Consider the following 18838-nt stretch of genomic DNA (forward strand, 5'->3'; position numbering starts at 1 on the left):
GTTGCGGCGTCAGCGGCAGTGGAGTTCGACTGCCCAAATCTCCGCCAGGTGCCAGCAAAAATCTATTCTATTTTTATTATTTCATTTAAAACTCAAATGAGACCGGAATAAATTGAGCTTTAATATTATTTAAATTTTTTTCAAAATAAATTATTTTATTTGTCAAATTTCGAATATTATAAAATCATCTTAAGCTTAAATTATAGTGTACCTAAATTGAGTTTTAGTGTAAAATTTAAATAGTTTAGTTTGTCTCCTTTGTATTAAAAAAATATATTATACTGGAATATTTGTCGTATAATTAGAGTGGTAGTGTAAAAAGAGAACATAACTATATCATAGAGTGGTCAATTACATTTATTTAACTAATTTATTTTTTATACCTCACATGCTAAAAATGATTTAGCATTACAATGGTTAATTAAATTTTAGGATAATTATTATTTAATAGTATATACTTTTAGTTGATTTTGGATCTATACTTTTTAAAATTAAAATAAAAAATCACCACTTTTCAACCTTTGTAGATTGTCCTCAAGTTACGTTAATTTTTTTAGAGTGAACTGCATAAAAGGGCCCTGACTTTTCGCCCTGTAACAGCACATGGCCTTAATATTTAAAAATCACGTCACAGTTATCTAACAAATTATATAATTACAAATGAGATTTTTTCGGACCATAATACCCTCAGCCTCTAAAAGGGTATTTTCGTCAAACACTGACGCCGCCCCCTGCATGCAGTCTGCTTCATGTACCTATTTACTTTTTTATTTTATGTATTCAATTCTTATAAATATGCATCTTTTATTGATTTTAAAATATATCTTATAAATAAATAAGAATATTCAAAAAATTAATAATTAATAGCAGTATTTCATTGATTTAATTTTATTTTGAGTTTTTTTTTCATTTTATCGTATAAACTTAATTGTTTTGTGGAATAATAAAAATTGTATTATACTAGTATAGAAAATTGTGGAAACCATAAACAAACTACACAATTACTGAAGGTACAGCTGAATTATACATCGCCACAGCAATTCCGCCAACAATTTTAAATCAAAAAGTTACAGAAAAAAACGGAGAATACAAAATCCAATTGCCACGGAAAAAAGTAACCTTCAAAATTCAAATCGCATAATCTACTGATCTCCGATGAAATTCTCAATCTAGACGATTTCGAGCATACGCACACATATATGTACATATATTCAATCATAATCATACACTAAACCAAACCCTAGTCGAAAAAACAAATGCAAAAATAACTCAAAAACACACAGAAATCACAAAAATTCTAAGCGGACGATCCAGAAACAACTCCGGCGGAGCAGAGGAAATTCTCGTTGTAGCTGACGACGGCGCCTTCGTCGGCCGAGACCTTCCGAGAGTAGCCGTGTAAGTCAGCGACGTCGCTCCGGCGCCGGAGAGGACGTCCTCGCCGTGGACGAACATCCAGCCGCTGCACTCCTGATTGTTCGTCAATTTGCTCTGGAAGTGGTCGATCTTCTTCTCCTCCTGGTACGACACCTCCAGCTCCGTCGACACGAGGTAGTTATCCGGTCCAGATCCGGCGACCGACGTTGTCTTCAGCTCCAGCGGGTCGACCGACCGATGAAATTGAAAGAAAATAGGAGAATGGAAAAGTACACTCTATATGTTTGACATCTCTGAAACAGCAGACAATGCGCAGAATAGGTGGTAAAGATACTAAATTGTCCTTCAGCCCATTTGGACATTTCGCCCGAAAATTGGCAAAATATGCTTAGATTTATGATTATATAATTTGTTAACTACGTAATTTTTAAATATTAGGGCCCTCTGCTATCACAGAGCGAAAAATTCGGCCCTTTTATACAGTTCTTTCTTCTTTTTTTTTTTATAAAAAATGAAGTTCAAGTTAAACGATTATAATTTTGGGATGATCAAAAGTCAACTAAATATTACTGTGTAATTTAATTAGTAATTATTCCTTAGATATTGTAACCTTTAAACCACCAAATTGCGCCGAGGGCGTATCTTGTGTGTAGGTTGACCAAGCGGTGGAAAGGTTAATTTATAAGGCCAAAAGTCTTAGATTAAGTCCTCCGTAATATGGATTTTAAATTTAAATTTATTTCCATAAAAAAACATGTACTTATCGTGTGATTTCATTTATACTATTCCATATTTAAAAAAAAAAAAAAGAAGCAAGAAAAAGTTTGTATACAATCTTATACTAATAGTATTCATCTAAAGTCCATAATTTTGCCAACCTTTCATTTTCAGTTGCTACATATATTCCACATTTTGTCACACAAATGAAAAAGATAGGTAAACTATGTGACTATTGGATGGGAGTGGGATAGATGACTAATCATAACAAGAAAATGAGACTATTAATTTTCATTTCATACACCAAACATATTATAATCACAAGATAAAGGTGTTGCAGAATAACAGGGCAAGCATTAATTAGTGCACTAACATTTATGATTATTTAATATTTATATCCCACTGATTGAGTATTCCTTTGTAAGTAGGTTTATTTTTTGGACAAGTTTTCAAATTTCATGTCCGAATATTATACTACTATGAGTATGAATTTCATATAAAAAAGTATTAATCAGAGTAATTTGTACATGAATAATAGTATGGCTGAATTACTACTATAATAAATGAGTGCGTGAGAAACATGATCAAGAATGTGAACAGGGAACATGTTTATTTAATTTTTAATGAACTTGATGGGAAGTCCATAATTGACTTTAAATATTTGAAAAAGAGAGAAATCTGAAATGGAGAGACATTAATTGGTTACAAGAATAAAGTCTATTCAAAGATGGCTGGCTGCATGTATAGACAAATAAATTTATAAATAAATCACAAAAATAAATGAATGGACAACACAGTTGAATCTTATGAATATGAAGTAAAGATTTTAGATGTACTGTCATTAATAAAATGATATTTACTAAGTTTGATATGTGTAAGATATCAAACACATTATACACTTTACAAGTATATTGATGTGTATTTTTAGAGCTTTTAAGTCAATAGAAATTTGATACTCAAGTTTAAAATAATAACTCTAAAACTACAACTAACTGCAAGAATACAGTTGTTTGTAATACTTAGGGTGTCGAATCACAGGGAGGCGTACGGTTATCTAATTCGAAAGCAAGTAAATTTTGAAATTTTTGGATTGAGAAACTAAATTGAAATAAAACAAGTTAAAAATAAAATGATAGCACAAAACCAAAAGATTGAGAACATTGCTCCTAATATGCTCCAGATGTGAATTAACTTAATGGACCAATTAACCTATGGATTAAAGATTAATCTAATGAAAGTTGTAATAAACTCGTTCATTCTACTCACACTGAACATATTCATAGATGCTTGAATTTAACCTTGCTGAACACTAAGATCAAATTCGTACTCATCGAAATATCACTCTTACAGAAGCGTGGTAAGCTCTAACCCAACTTCTAAGTTCCAACGTACCTAATCCATTTACAAAATCAATTGAACATTCCTACGGAAGCGTGGTAAATGTCCAACAATTATTGTAACGATATATAAATTAACTTATCCAAGATTCATATGTTGAACACAATACAAATCTCAAACGCTTTATCTACGTTTCCACCTTTTAACCAAGTTAAAGAGACATTGGCTAAAAGACATGATTGAACAATAAATCAGGCCGGAATTATAATTCAATGTAAAAAGCATAGTAGAAAAAGATCATAAATTAATATTAATCCATAGAATCAAAAGTAATTCACATCTTTCACAAATTAGGAGCAACGTAAGAGTTTAGTTACACATCCACAATTTATAAAGAAGAACCATGGAACTCATGAAACTGATGTGTAGATGGTAGCAAATCTCCTCGGGATGATGGAAGTTGAGTGGTTGGACCTCCAATCTTCTTCCCCTCTTTCTCCTCTTTCTCTGATAATTTTTGTGTCTCGGAATCTCTGAATAATTCCCAAAAAAACTACTCCAGAAACCAATTTGAAGACTAAATTCGGCAATTTCCGAGAAAAACTCCCGACCCGGGAGTTTTTTATGCCAAATCGGGTTTCTACTGGACCCGGGCGTTTTCGCCGGGTTCACACTGCTTCACGCGCCTTCGTCAAATGGCCATAACTTCTTCATCTGAGCTCCGATTGAGGCGTACAAGGTACCCACGCGAAGCTATTTCAAAGAACTGTGATAATATAAAGAATGTGGACATTGTCTTAATAGGCAACAAATACTTTGAATCAGACCCCACCGCTTTGGCTCATTGTAGTCATTACACATCTCCATCTATCAACTAATATATAATAATCAAACTGTGAGGATGGTGGTTACTCAACTGCACCAGAGCTTCAGGCTTATGAAATAAAAGTTAAAAGCAAAGTGGAAGTCATTGAAGCTGCTCTCAAGCTTCAGATGTTCAGCAGCCGTCCGATATGTTGCTAGTTTAGAGATTAAGTCGTAGCCGTTAGATCTAACTAGTCGTTAGATGTGTCAGCTTAAATAGTAGTCAAAGTCTGTTTTCAATTCAGTTTTTCTTTTCGCTGTAGCTCGACTTCTTCAACCAATAAAGATCGATTTTCTCTCTTCGCACGAATCACTCAATCGATTTCATCCTCGCAATTACAGATAGCCACCGATTATAACAATTGGCGCCGTCCGTGGGAATCGAGGAGAAGTTCCTGAGTTTTGAGCTGTTTTCACGTTTGTTTTGGAAACGAATCCGCGAAGAACGATGGCCTCTAGGTTTGAGGCGGAAAAGTTCACGGGCAAGAATGATTTTGCCCTCTGGAGAATGAAGATGCGAGCCATGTTGCTCCAGCAAGGCCTGGCGTCGGCTCTTGCGACCGACGATAAAGATGGGATACAGAAGGAGGTCCCGGATGAGAAGGCCATCGGCAAAAAGGCTGAGATTGAGGGTAAGGCACACAGTGCGATTGTGCTTAGCCTCGGAGATAAGGTCCTTCGCGAAAGAGAAGACTGCAGCCGACGTCTTGAAGAAGCTGGAAGATTTGTACCTGACTAAGTCCTTTGCGAATAGGCTTTTCATGAAGCAGAGGCTGTACTCCTACAGGTTCTTGGATGGAAAGGGCATCTTGGAGCAGTTAGAAGACTTTAATAAGGCGGTGGATGACCTTGAGAATATAGATGTTTCGATTGGAGACGAGGACAAGGCCATCTTGCTACTGAATGCTCTGCCACACACGTTTGATCAATTTCGTGATGCTTTCTTGTATGGTCGCGATAGGACCATCACACTTCTGGAAGTTCAAACTGCATTGAGAGCTAAGGAGCTTCAGAAGGGTGAGATAAGGGTGGCTGATTCAAGTACAGAAAGCCTGAACATCAAGAAATGGAAAGGCAAGAAACCGTTCAAGAAGTCTCAAGAGCCGTTCAAGAATACTACTTCATCTGGACAGAAGGAGACCCGATCATGTCACTGGTGTAAAAAACCTGGACATTTAAAGAGAGATTGCTTTGCCTATAAGAGGAAGCTGGAATCTGAAGGAAGTCAATTTTGCAGAGGAAGTTGGGAGTGAAGAAATTCATGAAGTCTTGAATGTCCTTGATGGTGACCTTTCAAGGACATGGATTATGGATTCAGGCTGCAGTTTCCATATCTGTCCCAATATTGAGTGGTTTGATAATATTGATGGAGCCACTGGATCAGTTATTCTTGGAAACAACCAAGTGTGTGCTGTAAAAGGCATAGGATTAATCAAATTGAAGGGTGAAAATGAAGCTATGATAGTTCTAACTGGTGTAAGGTATATTCCGGATGTGAAAAGGAATCTGATATCATTGGGTTTTCTAGAAAAAAGGGGCTGCGCCTTTTCTTGTCAGAATGGAGAAATGAGGGTGAGCAAGGCTGGAAGGTTGTTGATGAAGGCTGAAAGAAGAGGGAGTCTGTACTATTTGAGTGCAATTATATGTAGCAGGATTGGTGGAGAACTCAATCTTGTCACCTCCAGTACCATCACTCAATGGCATGCCTGGCTTGGACATCCATCAATTGGTAGTGTGAAAGAGCTGATCAGAAAGGGGATTCTACACTGCACTGACAATGATGAGGCAGCACCTCCATGTGAAGAATGTATACTCGGGAAAGCCAAGAAATTGCCCTATCCAAAAGGTAATCATGTTTCTTCTAAGCCTTTAGACTATGCACACTCAGACTTATGGGGACCTGCACAAGAAAAGTCCATTGGGGGAGGTAGATACTATATGACTGTAATTGATGATTATTCAAGAAAAATTTGGTTATATGTGTTGAAAGAAAAGTCTGAGGCCTTTATGAGGTTTAAGGATTGGTGTGCTGAGGTAGAGGCTGAGAAAGGGGTGGCTCTGAGATGTTTTAGAACTGACAATGGACTGGAATATTTGTCCAAAGAATTTGATGAGTTTTGCAGGTTGAGGGGGATAAAACGACATAGAACTGTGCCCCTAAATCCCCAGCAGAATGGGGTGGCAGAAAGAGCCAATAGGACTATATTGGAAAGGGTGAGATGTATGCTCCTAGCTGCAGGGATGGGGAAGAAATTCTGGGCAGAAGCAGCATCAACGGCTGTCAAACTCATGAACAAATGTCCATCTACATCCATAAATGGTGACACACCAGATTTTAGATGGTTTGGGAGCAATGGTGGGTATTCCAGATTGAGAACATTCGGCTGCAAGGCCTTTGCTCATGTGAAGCAGGGAAAATTAGAACCTAGAGCTCTAAGGTGTGTCATGTTAGGATACCAGCCTGGGGTTAAAGGCTATAGGCTTTGGTGTATGGAGCCTGGAAAGTCAAGAATTGTTATCAGCAGAGATGTGGTCTTCTGGGAAGAAGAGTTACCATTCAAGAAAGATACTGATAATGCTGCTGTGAAATCTAGCAGTAGTAAGGAAACTTATGATGTTGAGGTGGAGCCTGTGTCTGAAATTGAGATAGAGTCTAATTCTGGAGCTGAGGTGGAATCTGAATTCCAGCCTGATAACACTGACAATGATCAGAATTCTCACCAACATCAAGCTGCAACAACTGATCTGAGAAATTGGGGCCTGGCCAGGGACAGAGCAAGAAGGTCTATCAAATTGCCAGCAAAATACTCAGACTCAGAATTTCTCTTCTTTGCTCTATTGGTAGCTGAGAAAGTAGAATACTCAGAACCTGCGACATATAATGAGGCTATGCAAAGCAAGGAATGGGAGAAGTGGATGCAGGCTATGATAGAGGAGATAGAGTCCTTATTGAAGAATGGGACTTGGGTGTTGGTGGAGAAACCGGATGGGAGGAGAGTTGTTAGTTGTAAGTGGATCTTTAAAAAGAAAATTGAGGCTGCTCCAGAGGAAGGAATAAGGTTTAAGGCCAGACTTGTGGCAAGAGGCTTCACACAAGAACATGGTGTTGATTTTGATGAGGTTTTCAGTCCAGTGGTGAAGCATGCTTCAATAAGGATACTGCTAGCTATTGTGGCAAAGAGGGACTGGGAATTAGAGCAACTCGATGTAAAGACTGCATTCTTACATGGGGATCTCAAGGAAACAATTTATATGCAACAGCCCGAGGGTTTCATTAGGCCAGAGGACAAGGGGAAGGTTTGCCTACTAAAAAGAAGCCTATATGGTTTGAAGCAGGCCAGCAGACAGTGGCACAGAAAGTTTGATGAACACATGCTCAGATAAGGTTTTGTCAGCTCTAAATTTGATGAGTGTGTGTACATTAAGCATGAAGGTGGAGCTGTAGTAGCATATCTCCTCTTGTATGTTGATGACATGCTACTGGCTGGATCATGTAAGAGTGAAATCCAGAAGATTAAAGAAGTCTTGAAGTCAGCGTTTGAAATGAAGGACTTAGGGTCAGCAAAAAGAATTCTGGGGATGACCATTATCAGAGATAGAAGAATGAAGAAGATATGGTTAACCCAGTCAGACTATGTTGTGAGAGTACTCAGAAAGTTTGGACTTGATAATACAAAGCAGGTGTCCATTCCTATGGGTCAACACTACAAGCTCTCGATGGAACAAAAGCCAAAGACAAGTGAAGAAAAGTCTGAGATGCAGAGAATTCCATATGCAAACATAATAGGAAGTGCAATGTATGCTATGATCAGCACTAGGCCTGATATAGCACAAGCTGTCTCTGCAACTTCCAGATACATGTCTGGCCATGGCAAGGAACATTGGTCGGCTTTGAGATGGTTAATGAAGTATTTGAAAGGAGCCAGCAACATTGGGATTCTGTTTGATGGAGGTAGAGAGTCAACAGATGAGGCTCTAATGGGATGGTCTGATTCAGACTATGCAGGCAACTTAGACACTCGAAGATCTCAATCTGGCTATGTATTTACACTCTATGGATCTGCTGTAAGCTGGAAAAGTAGTCTTCAAGCAGTTGTTGCGTTATCCACAACTGAAGCTGAGTTCATGGCCTTAGCAGCTGCGGTTAAAGAAAGCTTTTGGCTCAGAGGTATACTGGCAGATTTTGGAGTGAGTCAGGAGGTTGTAGCCATTGGTTGTGACAATACAAGTGCAATCCAGTTAGCTAAACATCAAGTATATCACTAGAGAAGTAAGCACATTGATGTGCGTCTACACTTCATCAGAGAGAAGATAGAAGGAGGTGAAGTGAAGGTGTTCAAAGTGGACACAACCGAAAATCCGGCTGATATGCTAACAAAGCCGTTGCCTAAAAGCAAACTAGAGTTGTGCATGAAGCTCATTGGTTTATACAGAATGGAATGGTAGCCAGTTGAATAACCAAGGTGGAGATTTGTGAGGATGGTGGTTACTCAACTGCACCAGAGCTTCAGGCTTATGAAATAAAAGTTAAAAGCAAAGTGGAAGTCATTGAAGCTGCTCTCAAGCTTCAGATGTTCAGCAGCCGTCCGATATGTTGCTAGTTTAGAGATTAAGTCGTAGCCGTTAGATCTAACTAGTCGTTAGATGTGTCAGCTTAAATAGTAGTCAAAGTCTGTTTTCAATTCAGTTTTTCTTTTCGCTGTAGCTCGACTTCTTCAATCAATAAAGATCGATTTTCTCTCTTCGCACGAATCACTCAATCGATTTCATCCTCGCAATTACAGATAGCCACCGATTATAACACAAACTTTAATGATTAATTGATAGATGATTTTAATATAAAAAATAAGAGAAATCTTGGAGTAAAATTAGCTTCGTTTGATTCACATCATCTATCAACACAACAAAGTTGTCTATTAATTAATCAATATTTATATCAAATCATACCCTACATATATGTCTCATTATAAATTTACACAAGCAATATGATAAGATACAAATCGGCAACTTAACAAGATGGAATGTGCACATTTCTTGTGTTCTATTTGCTGATAGACACTATTTCCATGAATCTTAAACCAACAGAAGATGTCCACGTGGAAATGAAAGATAAGTGGATAACCAAGAAATATATATGATAAAGTGGTTTTCTAAAAAAATTTAGAATTCGATATTTTGAAATATCAAAATATGTGATATGGGCTTTATATATCATTATGCCCAATAATGTGAACTGTTTAATGAATGAGGGCCCATATTGCAGTATTTTGATAGTAGTAGTATATTACTACATCTAACTTGTGGATTTTGGTGGATCAGAGTTAATACTACTATGTTTTTTTAAAAAATATTACTCCATTTAGCAAAATATTCCACCAAACAATAAATAAAAAAAATGTATTTTGTTTTCTTTTTACGTACACATTTTAATAAATCTCAAATAAGGCTATTTCGATAGTGGGCCGAGAAACATTTTATTTAAAGTAAACAAATATTTAATAATCAAATAAAATATTGCCCATTTATCAAAAGCCCAATTAAAGCTGACCCACTAAACAAATAAAAAACTTTAAAAAAAGGAAATAAAAACGGAAATTCGCAACTTTAAACATAGAAATTATTCGACCTAACTCTCTCCTCTCCACTCTCTAAGCTCTCATAAGCCTATAACCAATCCACTTCACAATTTTCTACCCCAATCAAACAATCCAAACAACGTTGTTGCCCTCGTTTGCTCTTCCCTCGAGGAAAACGATCACGCCTCACTGGAGCAAGGTTTGTTTAGCCGTTTGTTAAGTCCTTAACGGTCGGAATCCTCACGATCAAGAAACAGAGACCGTAGTCGTCGAGCGCCCAGGAGGTTTGGGTCGGCGATGACGTCGGTCTAGGGGCGTGCTGGGCGCGAGAGAGGTTCTCGTCGGCAGCGATAAAACGTTTCTTGATGCACAATTAATTGAGTCAAGTAAATAATTTCATAGATAGATTGACTCCATATTATGGAAGACTCCACACATATTTATAATATGTGTGGATACAAAAAGATATGCTAAATCCCTATAATATCTAAACAAAATAATAAAAGAAGATATGCTAAATCCCTATAATATCTTAACTAGATAAGACTCGTATCAACTCCCCCATGGTTAAAATCCACCTTGTCCTCAAGGTGGAAACCACGAAGCAACGAAGAGTTGAAAGAAAAAGCTTTGGCGATTTATCTCCTCCGGGATCAAATGTAAATGTGCACTGTCGTTGTTTCAATCTCCAATAACCTACTATTGAATAATCGATGTAAACATCCTCAATGAACATCCTCATGATCGTAACATGAAATGGCTTGTTATCAAGTTCCCCCATCCTCTCCACACCCATACGAGAGTATATGGACTTGTCTTTCAACCCATTAACCGTATCTTCGCGAGCATCCTGTAGCTCATCGTTGTACCGATTATGGAGCTTCTCTGGTATTGAAGGAGACACGAGGGACCATGTATCTGTATTCACTCCCTTCACAGATGTCTTTGCGAGACAACCATCGAAATCAAATGTTGCAATTTTACTTGAATCATGAAGACCATCATCGTCATCAATTTTATCCACCTCTATAGCTCGTACTTCTGCATCTACTAATTTCTTCTCATTGAGCCGCAAGACAACTTGATTCCTAACGTACCAGTAGAACGTAGAATAACTATGAAGAGATGAATCCGGTGCCCGTGAGGGTCGACGGAGGAAGAATCTGGGTGACTGTGCGCGGGTACCAACCCGTTGGGCAGTGACTGCAGATCAGATGTACGTCCCGGCTGTGCGCGGTGAGATTCCGTCGGGCAGCAGGTGGCGTAGGGGATAAAGGATTCAACGTATTATGCAAGGAACTTGACCAAAATAATATATTCATTGAATGATTAAAATGATAACAAGCTGTCCTATTTATAATACTAGAATACTACTACCCAAACTTATTGAATAAGAAAACAAAGATATGGAAAAGATATGGTGAATCAATAAACTATGGAAAAGATATGATAATTAAATACTAAATAACTAATAGGATGATTGGGATATTTGGGAGATGTTATCGTATCAACTCCCCCATGGTTAAAATCCACCTTGTCCTCAAGGTGGGAACCACGAAGCAACAGAGAGAGTTGAAAGCATAAGCTTCGGCAAGACATCTCCTCCTGGATCAATCACACACCGAACAACTGAACGTCTCCCTTCTTTACCTCCATAAAAAACCAACAAAGGCAGACTAATATGGTTGTCCAAATTCAAAGCTAAAATGAAAAGCTCTGCCACATTTTCATGAATGCTCAAACAAGACGTGTTATTTAGCGGAGGAATCAACCTTTCATCGGCTTCGAGCGATGTCGAACAATGAACAATACTTGGAACATCGCCATCAAAGAAATCCACATAGAAATAGGCAGTTATCCTTACACTCGTGCAAGCACTTCCTCTCTTAAACCAATAATTCGCAACATCATTCGATGATATTTGAGCAACATTGAACGATGTGATTATCTTCTCCACTTCACCAATAGAACCATCCACCTCTTTATCTTCTAGCAATATCTCCTCCTCTTCACCAATCTTCTCATCATATACCCCGACGAGCCGTTGCAGTGTCATATTGTCAGTCTTGACGGTCTCTTCCATGGCCTCGTCGTTTGGAACATCAAGATTAGCGCCCCCATTGTTAGCGGCATTGTTGGGAACATCCTCAACTAGATTTTCGTCATCAATATTCTCCTCAAATACGCAATTCAACCAGGCGAGGAGGGCAGCTTGCTCCAATCTATAAATACGCAATTTCTCGTTGTAATCACTTACGACATCTAGTTGGGACGAGCAAGGCGAACGAATCTTGAGACTGGGAGAAACAATAGGCAACATCGCTGTGCGGAGACCCAACGTTCGGTCGCACTGCGGTGGTTGGTACATAGGCTGTGCGTGCAGCACTTCCGGCGAGTCCCAACAGGTAGGCGAGTGCGTTGGCTGGTCCCGAGTTTGACTGGTCACACGCGTGGGCTGACAGTATAGGTCCCGCGGTGGCTGTTCGGTGGGGTAGCGGGGCTGGTGGGAGGCGGGCTGGACTCGCCGCGCTCTCACCTCCTCCTGAGGGTGAGGTCGGTCCCAACACGTCTCCAAGCGTCGGGGCCGGTCAAAGGTCAGGTAGCCGAGGTCCTGCTGTTGCGCCGGTGGGTCCCAGCACGTCGGGCGGTGCCGCTGTGTTGCAGGTGTCAGGTGGCGATCAAACCCTAATTGGGTCTGATGATCTCCGCGATCAGATTGATGGCCACCCCTCTCGACGTAGCCACCGCGGTGTCGGGGCCAAGCGTCTTATGCGCGATCGCGGTACCCGATGGGCTGGTATCTCGGCCGTGGGCGACGATCAGGTGGATCCAAGTGGTGTGAGATGTAGGGTGATTCTGGATCAAGCCACGACGGAGGACGGAGTACTTCCACCCGGCTGCTCGGAGGGTCCCAACAGGTTACACGGCGAGGTTGGACCGGCTGGTAGGGGCGGAATGGCTTTGTGGTCTGAGGGAAGTCGTATTGACGACGGCGATAGCCGGCGTAGTCGTATGACATGTCGACGGACTGAATCGTGGTTGTGGTAGAAGTGGTGGTGATTTATTTGGGGATATGGATGAGCGCAGACGCAGGATGCTGAGCTCTCAATGAAAGCACCAGTTGTTAAGGATCTAACTCCCTAACGTACCAGTAGAACGTAGAATAACTATGAAGAGATGAATCCGGTGCCCGTGAGGGTCGGCGGAGGAAGAATCTGGGTGACTGTGCGCGGGTACCAACCCGTTGGGCAGTGACTGCAGATCAGATATACGTCCCGGCTATGCGCGGTGAGATTCCGTCGGGCAGCAGGTGGCGTAGGGGATAAAGGATTCAACGTATTATGCAAGGAACTTGGCCAAAATAATATATTCATTGAATAATTAAAATGATAATAAGTTGTCCTATTTATAATACTAGAATACTACTACCTTAACTTATTGAATAAGAAAACAAAGATATGGAAAAGATATGACGAATCAATACACTATGGAAAAGATATGATAATTAAATACTAAATAACTAATAGGATGATTGAGATATTTGGGATGTTATCGTATCACCGTTTCACCATGAACTTGTTGGATATTTGACACACAAAATATAGGAGCACTCAACAAAGATGAAATATGGAGAATAAATATTAATAGGCTTCTCACAAAAGGGATTACAAAAGTGCTTCAGCACTACAAAAACTCTCACAATTTTCCTAACTTAGAGCTACAGCTCTTTCTCTCAATTCACTTCTGTTTTCTTTCTTTTGTGTACGCACTCAACCATACATTTAGCTCTACACACTGATTGCCTATTTATAGACTAACCTAAGTCGGTTAGTGACCGACATTACAAAGCTAGATCATTCTAGCTACATTCTAGCCTATTCTTAATAATATAATAATACAAGTTGGTAATTTGCAAACTAGATTACACATATATGCTGCTACGTGTCCTTGCTGTCACTTTATACTTAATGAGGAAACAAAATTTTCATTCACATATAATAAGTAGGTGATGCACCTACTTCATCACTTTTCTTAATCATGAAGTAATTAAGTTTAATAACTCAACAGAACTGTCAATATTATTGCTGAGATGCCAGTCCGATTCATCAGCCACCCTCGTTTTCTTCAATTGGGTGAGAAATCGTTTGTCTCCTACCGAATGCGCATACTTACTGTATTATGATCCACATTTTGGTTTGGTCTAAGAATTTTAAGAAAGCTATGAAAATCATGTCAGAATTGGTGCAGGTGAATGCAAATGTAAGTGATTGTGAGAGGTCCAATGTGTATGATATCTTGCTTTCGAGTTTCGACTTTCGAGTACTAATGACTGTAATTGGGATCCCGTTGTGTTTGATATACTCATCAAGGCTTATCTCAGATACAATATGGTCACAGATGGTTTTCATGCTTTTAAGAAAATGGGGATGCTTGGCTTTTTTTCTGAGCATTGTTGCTACGAATTGTCTTTTGAATGGGTTGTCAAAGATGGACTGTTTGGGGAAATGCTGGGAAGTTCACCGAGAGATGTTGAGAATCCAGATACGTCCTAATGCATGCACAGTTAACATATTTGCCCACATCTTGTGCAATGAGGGTCATACGGATAAGGTGAATGAATTCTTGGAGAGGATGGAAGAAGAGGGATTTGACCTAGATATAGTAACATATAACATGCTAGTTGACGGGTATTGCAAGAATAGGAGGTTGAAAGATGCTATTTATTTGTATAATATCATGTTTACAAGAGGCATGATTCCTGATTTGATCAGGTATACTGTTAGGATTGTCGACTGCAACATTAGTTAGTTTGATATTGTCCGCTTTGGGTCAAGCCCGCATGGATTTGTTTTTGGGTCACTCCCAAAAAGCCTCAAACTAATTGGGGTTGGACATGAATTATATACACCTTCCAACTTCCCCTACCATCCCACGGACAGGAATTATATACACCTTCCAACTTCCCCTACTCATCCGATGTGGGATGGGTTTGTACCCCAACAAACCTCCCCTCAAACCGAGACCACATCGGGAACGCAGTCGACACAAACATGGGTCCGTTCCAACCCTGGCCCCTGGGTCATCCTGGGCCCGACTCTAACCTGAGTCCTTCAGGGCCCGACCCTAACCGGGGCTCATCCAGGCACAACCTATAGCCACCTGGGCTCTGATACCACTTGTTAGGATCGTCGACTGCAAACCGGGGCTCATCTAGGCACAACTTATAGCCACCTGGGCTCTGATACCACTTGTTAGGATCGTCGACTGCAACATTAGTTTGATATTGTCCGCTTTGGGTCCAGCCCGCACGGATTTGTTTTTGGGTCACTCCCAAAAGGCCTCAAACTAATTGGGGTTGGACAGGAATTATATACACCTTCCAACTTCCTCTACTCATCCAATGTGGGATGGGTTTGTACCCCAACATATACAACTTTGATTAATGGTCTATATAAGGGTGGTAGTGTGAGAGGGTTTTTCAGTCTGATGGTTTAGAGAGGGTTGATGCCTGATGCTGTTTCATATAATACTCTAATATATGGGAACTGCAAAGAGGGGGTGATGCAAGATGTGAGAGGATGTTGTTTGACATGATTCGAAAAAAAGTTAGCGCTGATGGCTTCACTTGCTGGTTGCTCATAAAAGGTCATCAAAATCTGGATAGGATGATATGCGCAGTGAATCTAGTGGTTGAGCTTGTGCGTTATGGCATCATGGTCTCACCAGATATTTAATGTTATTTGATACTTGCTATATGTAATGACGACAGACCATTTGCAGCAAAGTCTCTGTTGGACCATATGTCTCAAAATGGTTATGTGCCGAATGCAGAAGTTTACAATGAGTTAATTTGTTCTCTTTCTAGAGGAAAATTTGTAGAGGAAGCATTAGAGTTGAAAATTGAGATGGTGTCAAAAGGTTTGAAGCCTAAAATCAGTGCATATGGAGCTATTATTGGAGGTATGTGTGAATTAAGAAGAAGCATGGAGGATCTCTCGTTGATGCAGGAAATGATTGAATCTGGTTTGCCTCTGGATATCCAAATTTGCAGATCTTTAGTGTATGGGTTGTGCAAAGAGAAAAATATTTTTGAAGTTGAATCACTATTGGGTTTCTATGCCAAGGAGTTTCAAATCTTTGATGCAGAGTGTTACAATGCAATAGTTAGGGTACTCTCTGAGGCAGGTGACCCCTCTGAGTTAATCAAATTGCAAGATAGGATGGCTAAACTAGGGTATGCACCAAATAGCTTAACATGCAAGTATGTAATTGATGGCATGTGGAAAGCAATGAAAGAATAGAGGCGTGAGCTACTGGTGAAATGATGTTGCATCTCTTCTTGAACCTCTATTTCCATCCCCGAATTCAACCTCAAATTCCTTTAACTCTAAGAATAACAAGTTGGTTGATATTTTGTAGTCAGAAGTATGTGGAATGCAAGATAAATTTGCATTTGCATAGAATTAGAATCTTTCTACATGATCTTTGTGCTATTATTACCCTATTCATATGTGCCTTCAGTTCTTTGTATGTGCCTTCGACAAATTATCATTGAAGATGGGACCTTATTGGGGATATAAGACAGCGACATGATGAAACCAATAGACAAGCATGATAGAAGTATTGCTGGCATTATTTTAGCTTTAGCTTTTATGATTATAATCTCACCAAGTTGAAAGTATTAATTTACTTTTACCTTTGTATTCGGGCAGTAGCTAGGGTGGTAAAAGGACATCTTCACTGGTTGAAATGACATTACAACCTTTTACGAAGAAGTTAAATGAGAATGATGTAGTTTGTCCTTGGGTAGGAAGTCTGTCACTCTTGCTTGTTAGCGAAAAAAATACCTAAACTAAAGAATCTTGTGCAACTGAAGACAAATCCCCAACCACAAACTACAGAAGCTTGATGTCTATACTGTGTAGTGATGTGCCAATGGAGCATAATCCTGTTTTCGCATAACTTGAAAGTTAATACTGTGTTTTAGCTTCTTGGGCTAGTTACTTCTGATCGTGACACGTTGCATGACCTCTTCTGTCAGTGGTACTTTGTTCAATCTAGGTCCACCACTTGACAATCCTGTTGGATCACAGTTTCTGCCTACCATTCTTTGATCTAAATCTCAAAGTCTTTCTTAATTGACATGGCTGATAAATTTTCTTAAAGAAGCAATGAAGGTGTGGAAGTTCAGTTGATGAATGAGTAGAAATAAAGGCATAAAGGTGATTACTGTGTTGAATTTCATTCATCTTTGCTAGAAAACATGCGTTTTCAATTTTTTTGGCTTTGTCATCTTCTCTATTGAATTGGACAAATTAGACCAAAATTCTTTACTGCAAAGAGATGGTATCGAGAGATCCCACATGCTTACACAAACCACTGTAACCACAAATAAGCCTTAGAGATACATGAGCAAGCAATTAATGGCTGTCGTATAACTTTAAATTTTATACATCCGATTCAGGTGCTGCTTCCATCTATTACTTACATAATAAATTTTCTTCATTTGGTTCAAGCAAGCTCCTAATGGTTGGGTTTTCAGCATTCTTTGCCATGGCAAGCTGAAGGGGGGTCGAAGAAAATGAAGGGAGATGGTCATATCTGGATTGGGTGAGATTGTTCCAGCCCTTTGAGAGAATCGAGCTTGCACAACCATCCAAACCTATGTGAGTCACATGCTTCACATCTGTTGGTAATCCAATTTCCATTCCCATTTCTGTGTCTTCCAACTCATCTTTGTAAACTGAACAGATATTAGAGGTTGTTAATAGGGGATTACAGGCAGACATGTACGCATCAATGTATCCAGAAAACGAACATACATATAGAGAACAATGGAAACTTAAGCGATGCATAGCAATTCAATTGTGTTAATATGCATCAGTGGTGTTTTTTTACTTGATGTTTTATTTTGAAGTTATTGGGCTGATCACTTACCAAATGATTGAGAAAGTTCTTGAGATTCTTGAACAGCTTCTGGAATCTTGGAATCGCCAATAGGCTTGGAGGGCTCTTCAAACTTTACCAGATAAGCTTTCTTCATCTTCCTCGTATTGCTCCTCATCTTCGTCCTTTTCGCCTTCATGGTCAAAGCAAGAGGTAAGCACTCGAGAAAGGTAAACACATACAGTATAGGAAGATGGTGGATTGAATGTTGGTCTGTGAAAGGGAGTCTTACTTGTGGGAGTTGAACCATGTCCATCTTTGATCGCTTAGCTTGCTGCAGCCCTACCGCAATGCTTGATTCAGAGATGCATCCTGCAGTGAAGGAAGAAGCACAAATTTTCCATTCTATCCCTCATGTTTTGTTCAAACACAACCTGCACAAAGAGTGGGTGAGAGAGAGAATATTGACAAATTTATGAAATGGTTTGGGTGAATGGGGTTGTACTTGCTGTTTTTTAACGTTAAGGATTAGAATACCTGTAGTTTGTATAGTGAATGTCCACTTAGAGGAGAGAGGGAGGAATGGAGATCTAACGTTGAGGTTTTGTTAAATAACATTCTATCTCTACTGTCTATTCTTGAATTGGAGGTGTATCTTTGTTACATGAAACCTCTCTCTGTATGTGTGTGTTAGTTGTTGATGGTGGGACTTGCTGCTCTGTCGCTGGCCTCTCTTGGAGGAGAGGCCTTCCACAATGTTGTACATGGTCGCTTCCATTTAGGTTGTTTTCATCTCTGTTTCCTTCTATTATTGGTCCTAACAAATACGCTTTCATTACAAACCACCAAACATGAGTACACTTCACAGATTTCAAGAAACCAAATGCTTTTTTGTTTATTTAATAATCACCGATGAACAATATTCTTTATTTTTTTCTCAAAACCAATAAATAATTAGTGTATGCACGGATTAATGATACCCATTATTGGCGTTTGAGTGGATTGATTTTGGATTCGCCCTTCTTATTGGGATGTTGGAGGTTAGTTCTTTGAATGTGTAAAATCCAACAAGTATTTTT

General features: G+C 39.3%; 1 pseudogene; it reads right to left on the reverse strand.

The window, feature by feature from the left end:
• Positions 1-17353: 17353 nt before the first annotated feature.
• On the reverse strand, positions 17354-18175 carry LOC121791532 (annotated as a pseudogene).
• Between the last annotated feature and the right edge of the window lie 663 nt (positions 18176-18838).

This window comes from Salvia splendens, unplaced genomic scaffold, assembly GCF_004379255.2.
Source record: "Salvia splendens isolate huo1 unplaced genomic scaffold, SspV2 ctg84, whole genome shotgun sequence".
NCBI lineage: Eukaryota > Viridiplantae > Streptophyta > Magnoliopsida > Lamiales > Lamiaceae > Salvia > Salvia splendens.